We start from the raw sequence: 16,266 nt of genomic DNA, 5'->3' as shown, positions 1-16,266 counted from the left end.
GTGCAGAGGTGTCTGGGCACTGATACTTCCCCCAACCATGGATGGCTGAAGGTCGCTGGACTTCGGGAAACCATGCAGGAGTGGGTGGGGGGCAGCCCAGAAGCCCCTCCGCGCGTCTCCTGGTGCCTGGGAGCTCGGGAAACGGAGAGGCCTGGGGGAGAAAATGAAGGAGAATCTGCCTTGAGTCACTTTGCCCCTCTTAGGTTCCAAATCCTCACACCAGGGAATCCTCAACAGGGCCTCCGAGCCGAGAGGCTAGGGGGGCCGCGGAGGCTGGAGAGGACAGGGCCAGGCTGGGGAGGCCGAGACCGACGGAGGACAGCCCAGGCGCCGCATCGCCCAGCGCCCGGGGGCAGCTGCCTCGCCTGGAACCCAAGACCTGGGTCCTCTCGGCTCGCCCTGCACTCGGCTCTCCAATCCATTTTATTTTACTGTGATTGCGTCCGATTGGCTATCGCAGTGTCCTCCACCCTTGTGGTTTTCAAAGGCAAGGACGAGCGGTTTCTGATCCGAATCCCTGTGCGTGCACTGGTCTGAAAGCAGTGACTCAGTGCCGAGTGTAGCGCTCCGTCTCTTTTCCGACCAGATGGGTCACCGGCTGTTGAAAAAGAATCCAAACCTCTGAAAAGGTTTGTGACTTAAATCTTTTAAAAGTTCTCACGCTCATTTGTTATGGTAATTTCTCCCTTTCTTTTCTTTCTCTTTTAGAAGTTGGCTAATTCGTGTTTTTATATTTCCTTTTTGTATGTGTGTGTAAGCAATTGTTTGTAAAGGGAGGGGATTTCGTTAGATCCGAAACTGTGGGACGGCTTCGTCTCCCGCGAGCGTCGTCTCTCTACACCTCTGACTCCCTCTCCCCCAAACAAATAAAATTATCAGAAAATTGTACCTGGCGAGGTGAAGCGGTCGTGGTAGGATCCGGGACCGTATCTTTTCTTCTTTATAGAAATCCGCTTCAAGCACGCGAAGGAATATTCAACCCAACTCAACCCTTCCCTCCCTCTCCTCTCTTTTCTAAAAAGATCCTAGGAGGGGAACTTTCCCGGGCCTGCCGGAAACCCCGGCCTCGCTCTCCCTTCTGCCGGGCGGCCATACACATTTCCCTGCTTGCGTCCCTGCCCCGCGGCGCCTTTTCCCCGCAGCGCGGCCGCCAGTCCACCGGCCTGGATCCCGGCTCATCCATTCCTGCCCCTCGGCCTGATCCCGCGCGCTTGACCCCTTTTTTAAAACAGGCGATACGGGGAGTCCCCAAAGACACTAACCACCCCCATAAGTGGGGGTCCCTCTCCGGTCGCACAAAGCAAAAGTCAGAAAAAAGCAGGAAAGAGCGGCCTCCTGGCTCTCTCCTCCTCCGTCCTGAGGACCACGTCGGGGGAGGGGGTTCCCAAACCCAGCCCCCCAAGGGCAGGCGAAGAAACTAACTTCCTTCCTTTCTTGTCTTCCCTTCAGAAGCTGTGATCAAGTCTCCTTCCCCTGTCCCCTCCTCAAAATATCTCTGTCATTTTATTGTTATCCTGCTAGGGAGAGACTGTTAACTACTGTTTTCATTGTTATTTATTATTTATTGTTATTATGATTGTTGTTAGAGATTTGCTCATAGGGTTCAGGGGACAGCAGCTGGGCCCAGAGGGAGGCCTGCTTGTCCCACGTGCTGCACACACACACACCTAGCACGGTGTGCACACACTCACAGATATATGCCCACAAATGCCTGCTACATTCAGGCCCCTGCACAGCAATTCACAACAGGCAGGCCTCCTCCTACCCCAGCCCACAAACAGCACCCTGCCCACGCACACCAGCATTCAGGGCAGACACCACCCCAGACCACGCCAACCCCACACGCACCCCGAGCCTGTAAGGAAAGGAAAAGACATAGAACCCACTTGCAAAGAGCCCTTCTCTCCCACAACCTGGAGGGGTGAGTCAGGCCTCTGTCTCTTTCCCCCAGCCTCCCGCTCTCTTTTTATTTTTTTTTCTCCTTGTTTACAGCTTCAGAGAGCTCAAGGCCCATAAATCTTGAGGGGCCTACAGAGCGCAGAGCACATTTGTATGCATCGTTAGGACTCGCTAATACCTAAGCCCATTAACGAGCGTGTATGCGCGTGGTTTCCGGTGTGTATTAACTTATAGTTAAATTCTGGAGGAAAGGGCATTGTGAATTAACATATAACAAATCCATCTCAGACTTCTGTCATATCAGATCAGTCAGCCGTGGATTTGGGGGAGCGGGTTGCCTGAGTCGAGGTGTACCCACCCTCCAAACTTTAGGGAGCCAGCGTGAGAGTCTAGGGGAAGACAGGACACTCCTATCCCAGTCCCGGCCGTTCAAATCCCCCAGGCCGGCGGCTGCACACCTGCGGTGGACGGTCAGGGGACCGATCCAGGAGGCCGGGGCTGGCCGAGGGAGGCGGGCGAGGGGAGGCCCAGCCGGCGGCAGCACGGGATTGTACTGGGCCTCTGGCCGGTGGCCTCTGGGCCGTCTGGTTTCCGCTTTCCGAGAAGGATGGCAAGTGGAGTCGCTGAACTTTAATTAGACCGAAGAGAAGACGGTGGGGGGGAGGAAAAAACGATCGGAGGAGGAAGAGGCCGAGAGGCCATGGAAAGGAAGCGATCCGGCAGGGATGCGGGAAGCCTGGAGATCTCCACAAGGGCCTGAGAGCTGGGCCTTGCTTGAAGGTTTTCCTTCTCCTCACTCCAGCTGGCTTGTCCACCCAAGTCGAGGAGCCTGACTGATTCTAGCACTCTTAAAAATAAAATATTTTGAAAAAGAAAATCCTTTCAAATTATATGACATGTTCCAGCCAGGTGTTCCTGGTTCCAATGACTCAGATTCTACTGGAACCCCACGGATCTGTACTATTGGGCCTATATATACAAGAGACGAAGGACGCCAGTTCTGGAGGGAGGACGGGGAGTGGATGGTCCAGCTCTTGGGGTCCTAGAAAATGCCAATGACAAAACAAGCTAAATTATTCTGTCCGGGCAGATCTAGTTGCCTATTTAAATACTGCAAGCAGACGGGTGGGGGAAACGACGACGACGACACACAGGGAAGAAACAGCCCGGACCGAGCGGGAGAGAACCAACCCCCACCCCTTCCCTTCGCGAGAGCAGCCAAGGGGCCTCCCGAGCGCGGCTGCGGCGGGCGCGCGGCGGCCGGGCCGGGCCAGGCCGGGACTGGGGGAGGGGAGCGGGGCGGGCCTCCCCGGGCGCTGTGAACTTTAGCTGGGCCGCCGCCTGTCAGCCCCAGAAAGCGTTAAAGGTGCAGCAGCCCGCGCCAGCCTCCGCAGCCGCCTTTGTACGCGTGATTTATGACTTCAATCTTGGTTCACCGAGAGTTCACACGGCTTTCGCTGCTGTTGAAGGTTAAAAGATGGTCTTCGCTTGACAAGTGGGACTATTGAAAATTCCTTCTTCTTCGTTTTTTTTTTTTCTTTTTAAGAAGCAAAGAACGGAGGCTCAGGAGAAAAAAAAATTGGTGGTGGTGGTGGGAAGGGAACAGGGGATGCAGGTGGGGAAAAATGGCAGATCAGGAAAGTTTGCCCCCCTGCATTTAAGATTTTTGTAGCTAGGATTTGGGAGTGTATGTTGGGAAGGTGGGTAGAGAATGGGAGTTGCTAAGGAGAGGATTTATAGATCTTATCTGTGGAGGCCCAAGGAATGGCATTTTAAAAAACACAACTCCTGCTTCCACAGTTAATTATCTGCATAATTTGGATTACACCTAACTGATCCTCTGCTTGAGACCAAAAGTGGGGCCAGGAAAGAGAGAGCGCCAAGTGAAGGGCAGATGTTTGGGGCCATGGCAGTAGGTGCCCATCTGGTGTGTTTGGCTGACCATCCACCTCACCCAATAGGAGCTTTTCAAGTGCACCCTTGTACCATAGATTTGGGAAAGGGTGCTTTAAGGCCCCAGTTCCAACTCTCTTCATCCTATAGATGTAGCCTGACATGCATATTTGATGCAAATAAACACGGCTGATGGGGAAGCTGTAGAACTGGGATCTGAAATCCTTTTAATGCTCATCCCCTTGGCCCATGATCATCTTGCTCCATCTTCCTTCTAGCATTTTGAACAAGGTGGTTCCACAGTAGAGATTGTGGTTAAGGATCTCCCAATGGCCAGCAGATAAGGCCCCAAGGTGTGGTCTACAGCATTGAGTATTTGGAAGAACAAGAATCTCCTCTCTTTTTTTCAGATTCCCTGAGACAGAGGAGCTCCCCTGGAGCTGTGAGGGTCTCAAAGAGGGTCCTTAGAGATATTTTTAAATCACCAGAAGTGGGGATTTGGGAATATGGGTGTTGGGAGTGGGGGAGCAGCAGAGAGCTGGGTCTGGTGTTGGGCATGCCCCCCCAGCCATGTTAAGCCCCATCACCATTTATTGATGCTAGGTGTCTCCTCAGGAGGTCAGAGTCAGCCCCTCAAGCCTCCTGGAACCAGCAGCATCCACACTAGAGGATTCTCCCTGTTTCTTTTCCAGCCTGGAGAGGCCTCCCTCCACAATATGTGGGCAAACCCTATAAGAAGGGAGGAGGGTAAGGGAGAAGAGCTGATGGCCACACCTCCCTGGCAACCCAGTTGCAGCTCCTCCTGCAGTGCATGCCATATGTAAACAGCAGAACAAGTAGTGGGGAACAGAGACCCCAGAAATCCAGAGTCCAGGCTCTGAGGTCACTGTGCAGGGATGGCCCTCTGGCCTCAGGAAGAACAGAGAGGCCGTGGGGCGCTGTGTTTAGAAGCTTTGGGGCATTTGGGAGGAGTGGGGGAGTGCTGTTAGGAGGAATTATTAGCAAAGGAAGCTAATGAATCTCTTCCAGGTTCCGGCTAGGAAGCAGAGGAATAGACTTAAGGGCCTCCAGAAATAATGGCTGCAATGAAGTCCCCTTCCCACCCCCTCTGACTGTGCTCCTCCCTGGGAAATAATTTCAGCGAACTTGTGCGTATCTGCAAGTCTGGAATAATTATGAATTATTAATTCATAATTAAGACTTGATTGTGACCATTGCTTTCCAGTGGGCTCATTTATTTCCTTCTCCTCTGTGAGGCACAGGGCATGTCTGTTAGCCCCGGCCCTCGGAACATGCAAACTGAGGCCGGCTGCTCTGGAAGGCAGCCCTTGAACTCAACCCCTATGCAGAATGGTTGCCTCATTACCAAATTATATTGCACCTCATAGAGTCTTTGCACTCAGTAAACCACCTCCCACTAATTTCAGCTTTCAAAGTACTTTGTAGGCTTGGTTCCTAGAAAGCCGAGTGGGGAAAAGGAGTAAAAACCCACCAAGGGGTGCAGCTTGGCCAAGCTCTGTGCTGAGACAGGCCTGAGAATTAAGGCCTGAGAAAAGGACTCCCAGGACCAATACCCAAGTGATCCTAGATCAGAGATGGGTATTCTGCCTCCCTTGCCATAAGGAGGGGCTGGTATCCCTCAGCCTTCTGGGGATCCCTGAATATGCACACCCGGCTCTTATTCCTGACCTCCCTCCCTTCCTACCCACTCCCCTGTATGAGTCAAAGGCTTCAAAAGATACACCAGATTCTCAGATGGTTGGAGGTGGAGAAAGCAGTATCCACCAGTTGTTTCACATCTGTAACAGACTAGAGCAGGGCAAACTGTGTCCTGTGAGATCACTTCCATGTAAATCCCTCCCTGCATCTCACCTCCCCTTGCACTGAGACAGTTGTCTTCATTCTCTCTTCCTTTCTTGCCTTCTGAAAATGCTGATGGGAAAGTCGAGGCAGTTCCCCCAGCTGCACTTAGAGAGAGCAGCAGTAGGAAATGAGAGAGGGGGTTCAAATCTCCTCAAATCCAGCTCAACACCTGGACACCAGGACCTCCTTCCCCCAACTTTCTCTCAAGAAGACCTCCTTGCTTCCCTGAGGCTGGGGTTGCTCTAAGAACTTCACTCTAAGACCACCACCACCTTCCATAGGACATTCAGGGATTCAATCCCCATGCCTCTCTCAGTCCTGCCCGGTCAAGAGGGAAGCCAGTGGCCCAGCCAGCACATCACCACTTCATGCCCCAGTGGAGAGCTCCATGGAATCATCTCAACTGCTGTCCCAAACCTCATTTGCTCTTTCTCCAAGTCACCCCAGTGTCCCTGGGTCTCCCCCAAGCCAGGAGGCAGGTAGGAAGCCCATCCAGAGAGTCCCCTGGAGCTGGCGAGTATATTTTAATTTACTGTTTGATGGCAAATAAAGAGGCCTTGGGAAACAAGGGAAGGAGCAACCAAGCTTGGCGTCCTCCCTCCTCCTCCTCTGGACATTGGCTCTCCTGATGAAACAGTGCACTGTTGTTCTTGGACAGCCATTCCCCACCATCTCTGCTCGAAGAGTTTGTGTTTCACCCTCCGTTCACCCCCATTAATCACCCCAGCAGCTAAACATCCCCCAGCCCTCTCAGGCCCTTTCTCTTCTTCTTGCCCTTAGTGTTCATGGCAGGCATGCCTCACTGCTGTGTGCCTCATAAAGGCCCCTCCCCCGACACAGGGTCCCCCCTCCAGCTACCCAGTCCACGGTGGGCACTACTCCCCACTCCTATGTCCTGGCTGCCAGCTCCCACCCCTGGACCCTGTTCCCCAGCCTTCTCCACGGCCACTGCCCCCTCCCTCACCACACCCTGTTCCAGGGCCTTGGCTCATCGGCTCATCCCCATACACCCTCTCCAGTCTCCTCCACTTACCACCACTCTTTCCTCCATGGCCCATCCATGGGGAGCCCCTTTCTACACTTTGCCTTGATCCTCTTTCCCTTCCCCTCCTCAGGATGTCCTGAGGCCCTTCAGATGCTAGCTTGGAAGCCCTTCCTTTCCATCAAGAACCCAAGGGGCAGTGTAATACTGTGGTTAAAGGCATGGGTTTGGGATTCAAATCCCAGCCTCTGTCCCTTGCGAGTTGAAGAATCTTAGGCAAATTATTTACCTTCTCTGAGCCATCCATAAAATGGACACACTCACTGACCTTATAGAGTTGGTATGTAGACAGATTAAATTTTATTTGCATAGATCCAAGCATTCAGCAGGGGCTTGATAAATGGTAGTTATTAATATTAGAAGCTTCTTGTGAGGAGAGAAAAGGATGCTCTTCAGATTCCAGTAAAAGTAAAGGAGTTGCCTCATCCAGCACCTGAAAGGGAGGGATAAAAATTACATCGTCCTGCAGACAAACAGGGCTCCTCTGCCTGCCAGCCACCCTCTTTTAGTAGCCCTAGAGATTCTCATCATTTGCTGTACCCTGGAACCCCCTGGGGAGCTTGAAGATGTACTGATGCTCCAGAGATTCTAATTTGGTTGGTCTGGAGTAGTGCTCAGGCATCCGGATTTTTTAAAGCTCCTCAGATGATGCTAAATCTACAGCCAAGGGTTGAGGTGTGGGCCTAGGAGGTGACAGAAGAGGTGAGAGGAGGCTGCCACTTTGCCCTTCTCCTGTGTGCAGCAAAGAGCAGGGAGAGCGAGAGCCTCAGACGAGCGCTTCTCAACAAGGGGCACCCCTCCGTGGCCACGCTGCTTCGGTGGGAGAAGATGTCATGTAGGATTGGCTTCTCTTGAGATCTCAGAATTTCAGAGACTCTAATCCTTTTTTCTTTCCTACAGCTATTAGGATTTAGAAAGGGGCCACCCCAAGAGGAAACAGGCAAATGGAAATATTGACCTCTTGGAGGCCCCTTTCTCATCAGAAAAGCCTATAGTCCCCCGACCACCAGTGACAAAGGCAGAGGCAGCTAGCGGGAAAATTTGTAGTTACATAGTAAATGGAGTTTCTACCTGGTTGCTACAATAATAGGCCAAGCAATTAGGATACAAGTTTCCAGGATCTTTTCCTATATTTCGAAAAAGATAAATCACCCCCAGGAACAGAATCTGCATATTGTAATTAACTGATAAATATTTCATGCCTAGTTCAAACTTACTCCTCTTCTATTTAATGGCCACAAACTTGAGCACAGAGGGAACAGGGGAGTGAGGAGAGGGAGGGGAGGGAGGCTCCATATTGGCTTTGGGGGAGGTAGAGACTGTTTCAGCTGCTTCTTTATTTACTTTCCTCCTATTTCTTTAAGGAAACATTGCTCACCTGGAGAAAACTGGGTCCCAGGTTGTAGAGGATGGGACTTCGGCTTGTTGGCTTCAGCCCTAACCTCCTCCAGGAGAGGCCAGTCTCCAGTGAGCCTGGGGTCACTGAGAGCAGCAGGCTTTGGAGTCCAAGGGCCCAGGGTTTGAATAGAAGCTCTGTTATGCCATTTATTTACTGGTTGGCTTTAGGCAATTTACTGACTTGATCTGACTCAGTTTCTTCATCTGTAAAACAGGCACAGCAATCTTTTCCTTGTAGGATTGCCTGTGCCCAGTAGGCTCTCCAATATGTAACTACTATTATCAACAGGAACACTTTATCATGAATAGCCATCCCATTGCATTGCATCCCTTCCCTTGCCCAACTGCATCCCAGTGTTTACAGCACATAAACCATTGGCTGCTTAATGTGAATATGGTGAATACCTTACCTCACTTAGTCAATATAATAATCTTGTTAAGAAGGGGGCATATTAATATCCCTATTTATTATCTGTGTTATGCAAATGAAGGAACTGGTGCGGATAGAGGTTAAGTATCTTGCCCAGGGTCACATAGCAGAAGTATAGGCTGCATAGTACTGACTGTTGCACATTTGGGCTCTGCCATTTCTGAAGAGCTGTAGGATATGGCATCAGCTACTTCACCTCTCTGAAGATCAGTTTCTTCCTCTGTAAATTGGGAATATAATGGTACCTACCTGGAAAGTCATTGTGAGAATGAAGTGAGAAATGCATGTACAGGGTCGGGCTCAGTACTGGCACATGGTCGGTGCCCCAGCAGATAGCAGTTGCCAGCTTCATCATCACCATCATCACCATCACCGTGATGCCACCAGCGGAACTCAGGGCCATGGTGTCTCCTGCTCTTTGGTGTTGTTTGGAGGTTAAGTGTGTATAAGGCCACAGAGCTGCACTCATTAACTCCCCCTTCCCCCTACACACACTTCAGTACCCAGGAGTTGGGAAAAAGGACACTAAACAGATTATGACTCCATTTCAGGAATTAAATCAAAACTCGAGACTAACTCAATTTGGCCTCTGACAAGAGGGAAAGGTTAAAAGGGAGTGAGGAGGCGTCTGGGTGTGCTCTCAGAATTGTAATTGGCCAAATTACCCTTGCCGCCACCCTTTGGAGGACCCATGCCCAAAGGGGGTCCCCTGGAGAGGGAGGGCTAGAGGAGTCTTAGATCCTCTGTCACCTGGAAGTGGGTGAGCAGTTGGGAAATTGTCCAGAACAGTTCCCCAAGAGGGACCTTCTCCTCACAGCCCATAGTCAGCCTTGCTGTGCATTGAAGGGAATCCCAAGACTGGATGGGGAAGGGAACTTAGCTGGGAATGTGGGCTTCAGCAGAGTGGAGAGAGTCCTGCTTGAGGCTGTCATCTCCTGGGAGAAATACCTGCGCCTACGTATTTCTCTTTAAAGGCATCTAAGCAACACTGATATGGCCAGCTTTTACGTTCAGATGTATTTATTTTACAGCTCAAAACATTATGACACATGTACCTGTAAAACATATTCTGTGTGTGGATATCCACTCAGCTATCCTTCTGCTGCTTGCATTAGTCCAGGCTCTTCTAAGCACCGTGAACTAAAAGTAAAAATCGATTTCTACTTAAGGGAGAGTGGTAATTTTCCTTGGTATTTTCTCCTTTGTTTTTCACACTCTCGTCCAGGCTTAGAAAGACCATTATTTACCATTATATAGAAGGGGAAACTGAGGTGCAAGGAGATGAATGACTTGTTCAGAAGCACAGATGCAATGTAGGACCGAAGGACGATTCTAAAACAGAAAGCAGGGTCTTGAGGGTCAGGGGAGGCGCCCCTCAGCCCTCACCTGGAGCCCTCAGGCCTCCCCAAGGCCGAGTGGGTTGGGGTCAGAGCCTAGGAGGCGGGCGCTATGGAGGGACTGACTCCCAGGCTTACTGAACAGCGGGGCCTCAGGCGAAAGCGTCGCCAGCGCGTCCTCATTCTGCGATTACTGTCAGGGGACCATCCATCAGCGCCGCCCGGGACACTTGGCCCAGACTGCCCGCCGCCCGCCCGGGTCTCTCCAGATCGCATTAGCGCGGGGCGAGGGCGCGCGGAGGCACCGGCTGCTGGGAGAGGGGCGGGCCGGCGGCGCTGCGGAGCGGGGCCGGGGCTGCGGGGCCCCCGATGGGGCCCCGCTCAGGACCTGCCCTTTTTGCCACCTCTCGGCTCTGGCGTTAACTGTCGCTCGAGGGGGCGCTAGACCAGGTGAGAGGAGAGCAAGGGCGGGGCGGGAACGCGGAGGGAGCCGGGCAGAGGGACACCTGTAAAGGGAAGACGGGAGAAAGTTGGCTGGGAAGGGGAGAGGCTGAGAAGGGGAGCGCAGAGAATACGGGGTAAGTGGGGAGAAGGATAGAAAGGGGGAGAACAGAAAATGTACAGGGAGAGAGACTGGAAGGAACAGATGTGAGAACAGGGAAATGGGGGAGGGGGTGATCTTAGAGATAATCTACTGCAAACCCTCATGTGACATGAAAAAAAAAAAATCTGAGGCCCAGAGAGGGAGGACCTTATCCAAAGACCCACTCCAGCTGCTGGCGGTGCTAGCTCCTGGCCCGCAGACTCATCTACCCATGCATTCTGGGCACTGGTCTGCTGAAATGATGTAGGATCAGTTCCTGCCCTCCAAAAGCTGCACCCTTTCCTCAGGAGGGTGGAGGGTCTGAGCACCCAGAGGAGCTCCCTCACCCCCACCAGGCAGGGCTCCTTGAACCCAACCGCTGTCCACTCATCTCCCCTTGCCCTCTGCTGTTCTGCTTATTTCCTCGGGGGGTGTGGAAGGACCCCTGACATCGCTTTCCACCAGACTCCCGAGAGAGACAGGTGCTGGAGAATTTGACCAACTTGTCCTGCCTGCACAGCCAACAAGCTAGGTCTGAAAGCAAGGTCCCTATTCCCCGCTCATCTTGTCCCTGGAGTGGGCACAGCCCACACACTGAGGTGAGATCAAAGCAAGCGACAGCACACAAGGCTGAGGGTTGCACACAGGTAAGTGCTTGCGGCCCCACAGTCCAGAACCATATATTTTTCTGGAGCTCTAAACCACTTGTCTTCTGAGAGTAGAGTTGGCACCATTTTCCAGTCTGAAGAGTTGAAGACTTGTCCTCTTCAGTTGCATTCTCCAGTCTGCCCTGTTGTGAGGCTTTGTGCTGGGCATCTTGGGGATTCCAGAGAACTTGATCCCTGTACATGGGGTTGGTGCTCTAGACATGAATAAACTGACATCTCCCTGGCTTCCTCTCTGGTGTCTGCCAGCTCTGCAACAGCATAGAACCCCTGAATCCTTTGCAACCCCTAGATCATCTCATCCTTCCTACTGCCTTGGGAAGAACTGTGTCTGAGTGGCTCCATCACCTCTTTCCACAACCTCTTTCCACAACCTCTTTCCACCTCTTTCCACAACCTCTTTCCGTAAACCCATTTCCTTACAGTAAGAAAGTGCCTCCTTGTGTCTAAACTTGATCCCTCCTTCCCCATGGTCCATCATAATGACTTTGACTTAACCTGGGATTTTGTGATGGTCAGGGCTGAAGCAGTGCATCTTTCCTATAAACACCCCTCTCTCCCGTTGACACCCAGTCCTCAGTGGCCAGCCAGGGCAGTGGGGACAACCTCCTGCCAGGAGCTCTGGAAACTTACTCCTCCATCTGAAACAAGCTCCTACATGCTCTGAGACTGTGGTTGTTGGTTTAAAGAAGGGGCCATCTTTCCTCCACACTGCAGGTTCCATTTAGAGGGTGGCAAATATGAGAGAGATTACAACCCCAGACTTGTAGCCCTTGTGCCAGTCCCCAGAAAGGTGTGAGACTCAGGAAAGGAAAGAAATGAGCAGAGCAGGACACAAGCAGATTCTCAGGGACCAGACAAGTGGACCCTCCTAAAGTTCCAGACTAAAAACCTACAAATGAATTTCAGCATTATTCCTTTTTGCAGGCAGAGTGATGCCCTTGGAATCTAGTCAAGTGGAAAAGCCTGGGAAAGAGGCTATTTCTGCAGCCCCTGATACTTTATCCAGAGGAGGGTGGCAGCCTCACCCTGGGAGCAGTGCTGGAAGCTGAGAGGTTGCAAGTAGACTGAACCAATCCCTCCATGGCCATGCTAGAGGAGGTGCTTGGAGCACCCGGCCCTGAAAAGCATCCAAGGAAGGAGGCTTTGCAATAACTCTGTGTCTCGGTACTGGCTCCACATACATTGTCTCGTGTGATCCTCAGTGCTGGATTCAGCGCCTGGCACAGAATACATGCCTGTGGTACAAGTAGATGAATGAAGAGCCGTGGGAGGAAGGTCATGATCCTCTATTAGAGATGAAGAAAACAGAGGCACAGAAAGGTTAAATGACTTGCTCAAGGTCACATGTCTTGTCAGGGGCAGGGCCAAATTGCAGTGGACAGCCACTTTGGTGGTTGAGGGTGGTGGAGAGGAGGAAATAAACTATCAGACACCACACTGGGGGGATGAAGGAGAGCTCCATAAAGAGATGCTTCTCTGAGGAAGATGGCATTTAGGGCCATGCACATTTTTAAATATCTCTTTAAAGGTTGATTTGGAGCATATATGCAGCCCTGCAAATAATTGGGAGAGGTCAGGGGGAGAACAGGCCACTGAAGACCTAGAGAGAAAGCTGACACTAAGAATCTGGACACCTGACCCCAGACCTTTGCTGGCCCCTAAATGCTGTGTGATATCAGACCATCCACACCCCTCTCTGAACCTCTAGAGAATGGAGATACCAGATGAGGAGCAGCACACACGTAGGCCAGAAGGGCCAGGTCACTCTCCTCAGCATAGCAACTGTAGGCATCAAATTCCCATTTCCCTGGATCTGTTCTTTGTCGTTAGTATTGTTCTCATCTGGTTTTAATCTTTTTTTTTTCAAATAGGAAATACATGTACATGGTTGAAAACTCAAAAGGCAGCAAAAGTTATACAGTGACAAGTAAGTCTCCCTCTCCTCCTCAGGACCACCAGGCCACCCAGGGCCTCTCTGCATTATAACCACAGTCGTCACTGTCCTGTGTAACTCTCCAAACTATTTTCTGCTTCTCCTGGTTTCTATCCTGAAGGCGCCACAAAGCCAAGCTGAGCACTGAGGTTTTGAGGAGAGGCAGTAAAGGGACACAGCTGGACTGGGTAGGGCCTTGGAGTCCCAAATGCTCCATTTCCCCTCCTGCCCTGGCACGACGCAGGAGACTTGCAGCTGAGGAGGTGGGGTCCAGAGCCAGGCAGAGGCAGAAACCTTCACCAGAGCTCTTGTCCCCTGCCCTGCCATCCAAGGGCCTCCCAGACCCACAGGGCCCTCACTGTTCACCTGGCTGAGGCGTCACCCATTTGGGTCCAGCTCAGGTTCTCCAGAGCACAAGTCTCCGTGCTTTCCTCTAGCATACCTGTTATACTGTTGAGACATCTTGTTTGATGTCTAGCTCCAATTCCTTCTCCTTTACATGCAGCCCATGGCTTTTTATTCTGCCTTCTGTGGAGATGGGACATCCTTTTTGAGATGATGACTCAGTTCCCTCCTCCAAGGTACATACTCAACCAGCCCCCTAGTCCCCCTCACCTCCAACCACTTCATTCGTGCCCAGCACATCCCTTTGGTATCCTTATACCAAAGTACACTTTGGTCATGGAGATAATGAAATCCTACCTTAAAGCCAAGTCCTCTACCAGCTTCAGGTGATAAATGCAGGCTAGTCCCTTTGGCAGCAGAATGTCCCCACTTTGCGTGATGCCTTTGCCCAGGTTTGTTCCCATCATCTTGATGTGCAGGTCATCATCATGGCCTGCAGTGAATAAAACACAAGTTAACCCCAAGTCTGGGGTAACATCCCTCTGTCTTGCCCTCCAGACTGCCCTGGTTAATCCCATCCTTTGTGTTTGCTCATTCAGCAATTGTTATTAAGCGTTATTCCAGGCTCTTGGGATGCTCTAGTGAACAAAACAGAGAAAGATCCCTTTCCATATGGGGTTTACATTTTGGCAGGGAGAGACAGATAATAAACAATACATTATTAAAGAAATATTGTGTATTGGGAGGTAATAAGGGTTACAGAAAAAACAGATCAGAGAAAGAGGGATCAGGATGTAAGGGAAATCTGCAATTTTAAATATGGCGGTCCAAGAGGCCTCATTGAGAATACAGTATTTGAACAAACACTTAGAGGTGAGGGGGTAAATAAGCCCCACAGATACCTTGGGCAAGAGTATTGCAAGCACAGGGAACAGCTGATACAAAGGCTCTGGGGCAGGCACAATCTGGCAAGTTTGTAGAACCTGGAGGCCGGTGTGGCTGGAGTGGGGTGAGCAAAGAGACGGGTGGGAAAGAATGACATCAGAGAGATTATGAGGGGCCAGATGATGTAGGACCTTGTAAGCTGTCTTAAGGATTTTTATTTTTATTCTGAATTAAATGGGGTGGAAAGACATGATTGGACTTAAGTTTTAAACAGTCCTTTTGCCTTTATTGAGAGTAGTTTGCAGTGGGGCAAGGGAAGATGCAGGGAGACTTGCTGAAAGGTTATTGCATTAAGCCAAGTGAGAGGTGGGTGGCTTGGACCGGGTGGCAGCAGTGGACATGGGAGAAGGGCCCAGATTCTGGATTTGGTGACAGTTTTCTCTTACCTGGCTCCCATTCTTTTGCTCTCTTCATTCTCTCTCTCTCTTTTGTTCTAGGTTGTGTGTTTTCCCTTTCCTTGAAGACTTAGAGCTCTGTGAGAGTGGGGCTCAATTCCTGTCCCCAGGCTCTGCCTCAGCATCCAGAATAGGGCCCGTGCAAAGAGCAGAGAGGTTCAAAGTTGCCTAGTTACAGGCTGACAAGCAGGGCAGCCTGTTGGCCCTCCCCAGTCGCAGGCTCCCTGAGCCGAGGGGAGGAGGCTGCTGTCTCTAAAGAGGACTTGATGGACGGTTATTGAAGGTGCTCAGCCGGGGGCTGTACTCTAGTCTCAATCTGAGCCGCCCTCAAGGAAATCACAACCAGCTCTTAAAGACATGTTAAGACCGAAGCTCGTGTGTTTGTTTGAGCAGAGCTCCAGACAGCTACTTAACACTGGGGGCCTCCAGGCCTTTGATTCCTCCACCCCTCGCCTTGGTCTCTCCCCCTATCTGGCTGGCGTTTATCGACTAAGACATTGTTTAAATCGCACTCATTTCCTATAAACATTTCACTTGAAATGCCATCTGCTCCTTCAGAAATTCATCTATCAGCAGCTCCGAGGTATACTTGAGGAGCCTTGGGGTGATGGGTCCCCATCTCTCTCTCTCCTGTCCCCCATCATCCCTCCTCCCCTGACTCGTATTCTCAGGTTTCACATCATATGAACAACTTCCCCTCAGTGTAATAGGGTACTTAGTTTCAGGATTATTTATAACAGTTGAGATGGCACCAGGCTATGGGGAAAGCCCAGCCCATGGACACTTTCTCTTGCAAAGCTCAATAAATGAACCTGGAACAGTTTACCACCTGCTGTCTCAGCCTCTTCTGTGAGTCCTGCTGGCTTCAGGAAGACATAGGGGGATGGGGGAACAGGGGGATGGGGGAACAGGGGTCTGGACCGGGTCAAGGCTGTCCTCAGAGTTTAAGATGCTTATAAATTAAGCCCCAAATAAAGACCTCCTCACTGTACCTCTGTTCCCCATATCTCTCATTTCTGGCCAGGCATTCCCCTGCCTCAGATGAGCTGCTCTTGGTACTTGTTCTTCAGCAGAGAACCTGCTGCATCCCAGGAAAGCTGGCATCATTCTGCTACCTCAGTGGCAGGAGTCCCACTGAGGAAGGCATCTACTCTGGACCAGAATGGGGGTGCAGGAGGCTTGGGGATGGGGGAGTTCTTCCCAGGAAAAGTTTGAATTGCCTCAACTTAGGCTACAGTGGAAGTGGGGGATGGGGGTGGGTGATGGTGGTGGATGAATTCCCTTCCTAAGGACTGAAAGCTTTCCGACCATTCTCCTCTTCCCCAGACAGGAGTTCACTAGCTGTCCTAACTTGAAGGCTCTGCTGATGTTTGGAACTGGAGGATGGAAACCCATGAATAGCTCTTCTGATCTCGTTTACTGGCCAGAGTCACATTAAGGAAATGCAGCATCAGACCTCATTGTTGTTCCCAAAGGTCTGATTCAACCCCTCCCCAGATACCAGGGAATCTCCCCCTCCTCCCTGTGCCCACTCA

The 16,266-nt window shown here is 51.3% G+C and overlaps 1 long non-coding RNA gene across 1 annotated transcript; it reads left to right on the top strand.

Annotated features, from left to right (window-relative positions):
* Positions 1–504: 504 nt before the first annotated feature.
* LOC108408502 (uncharacterized) lies at positions 505–15,628 on the top strand. The gene is made up of 3 exons (XR_001856016.3): positions 505–629; positions 12,985–13,040; positions 14,774–15,628. It is a non-coding gene; the product is annotated as an uncharacterized lncRNA (long non-coding RNA).
* The last annotated feature ends 638 nt before the right edge of the window (positions 15,629–16,266 follow it).

This window comes from Manis javanica, chromosome 10 (assembly GCF_040802235.1).
Source record: "Manis javanica isolate MJ-LG chromosome 10, MJ_LKY, whole genome shotgun sequence".
In the NCBI taxonomy this organism is placed as follows: domain Eukaryota; kingdom Metazoa; phylum Chordata; class Mammalia; order Pholidota; family Manidae; genus Manis; species Manis javanica.
The sequence above is the reverse complement of the archived record's forward strand: the minus strand, read 5'-3'. Positions and strand labels throughout refer to the sequence as shown.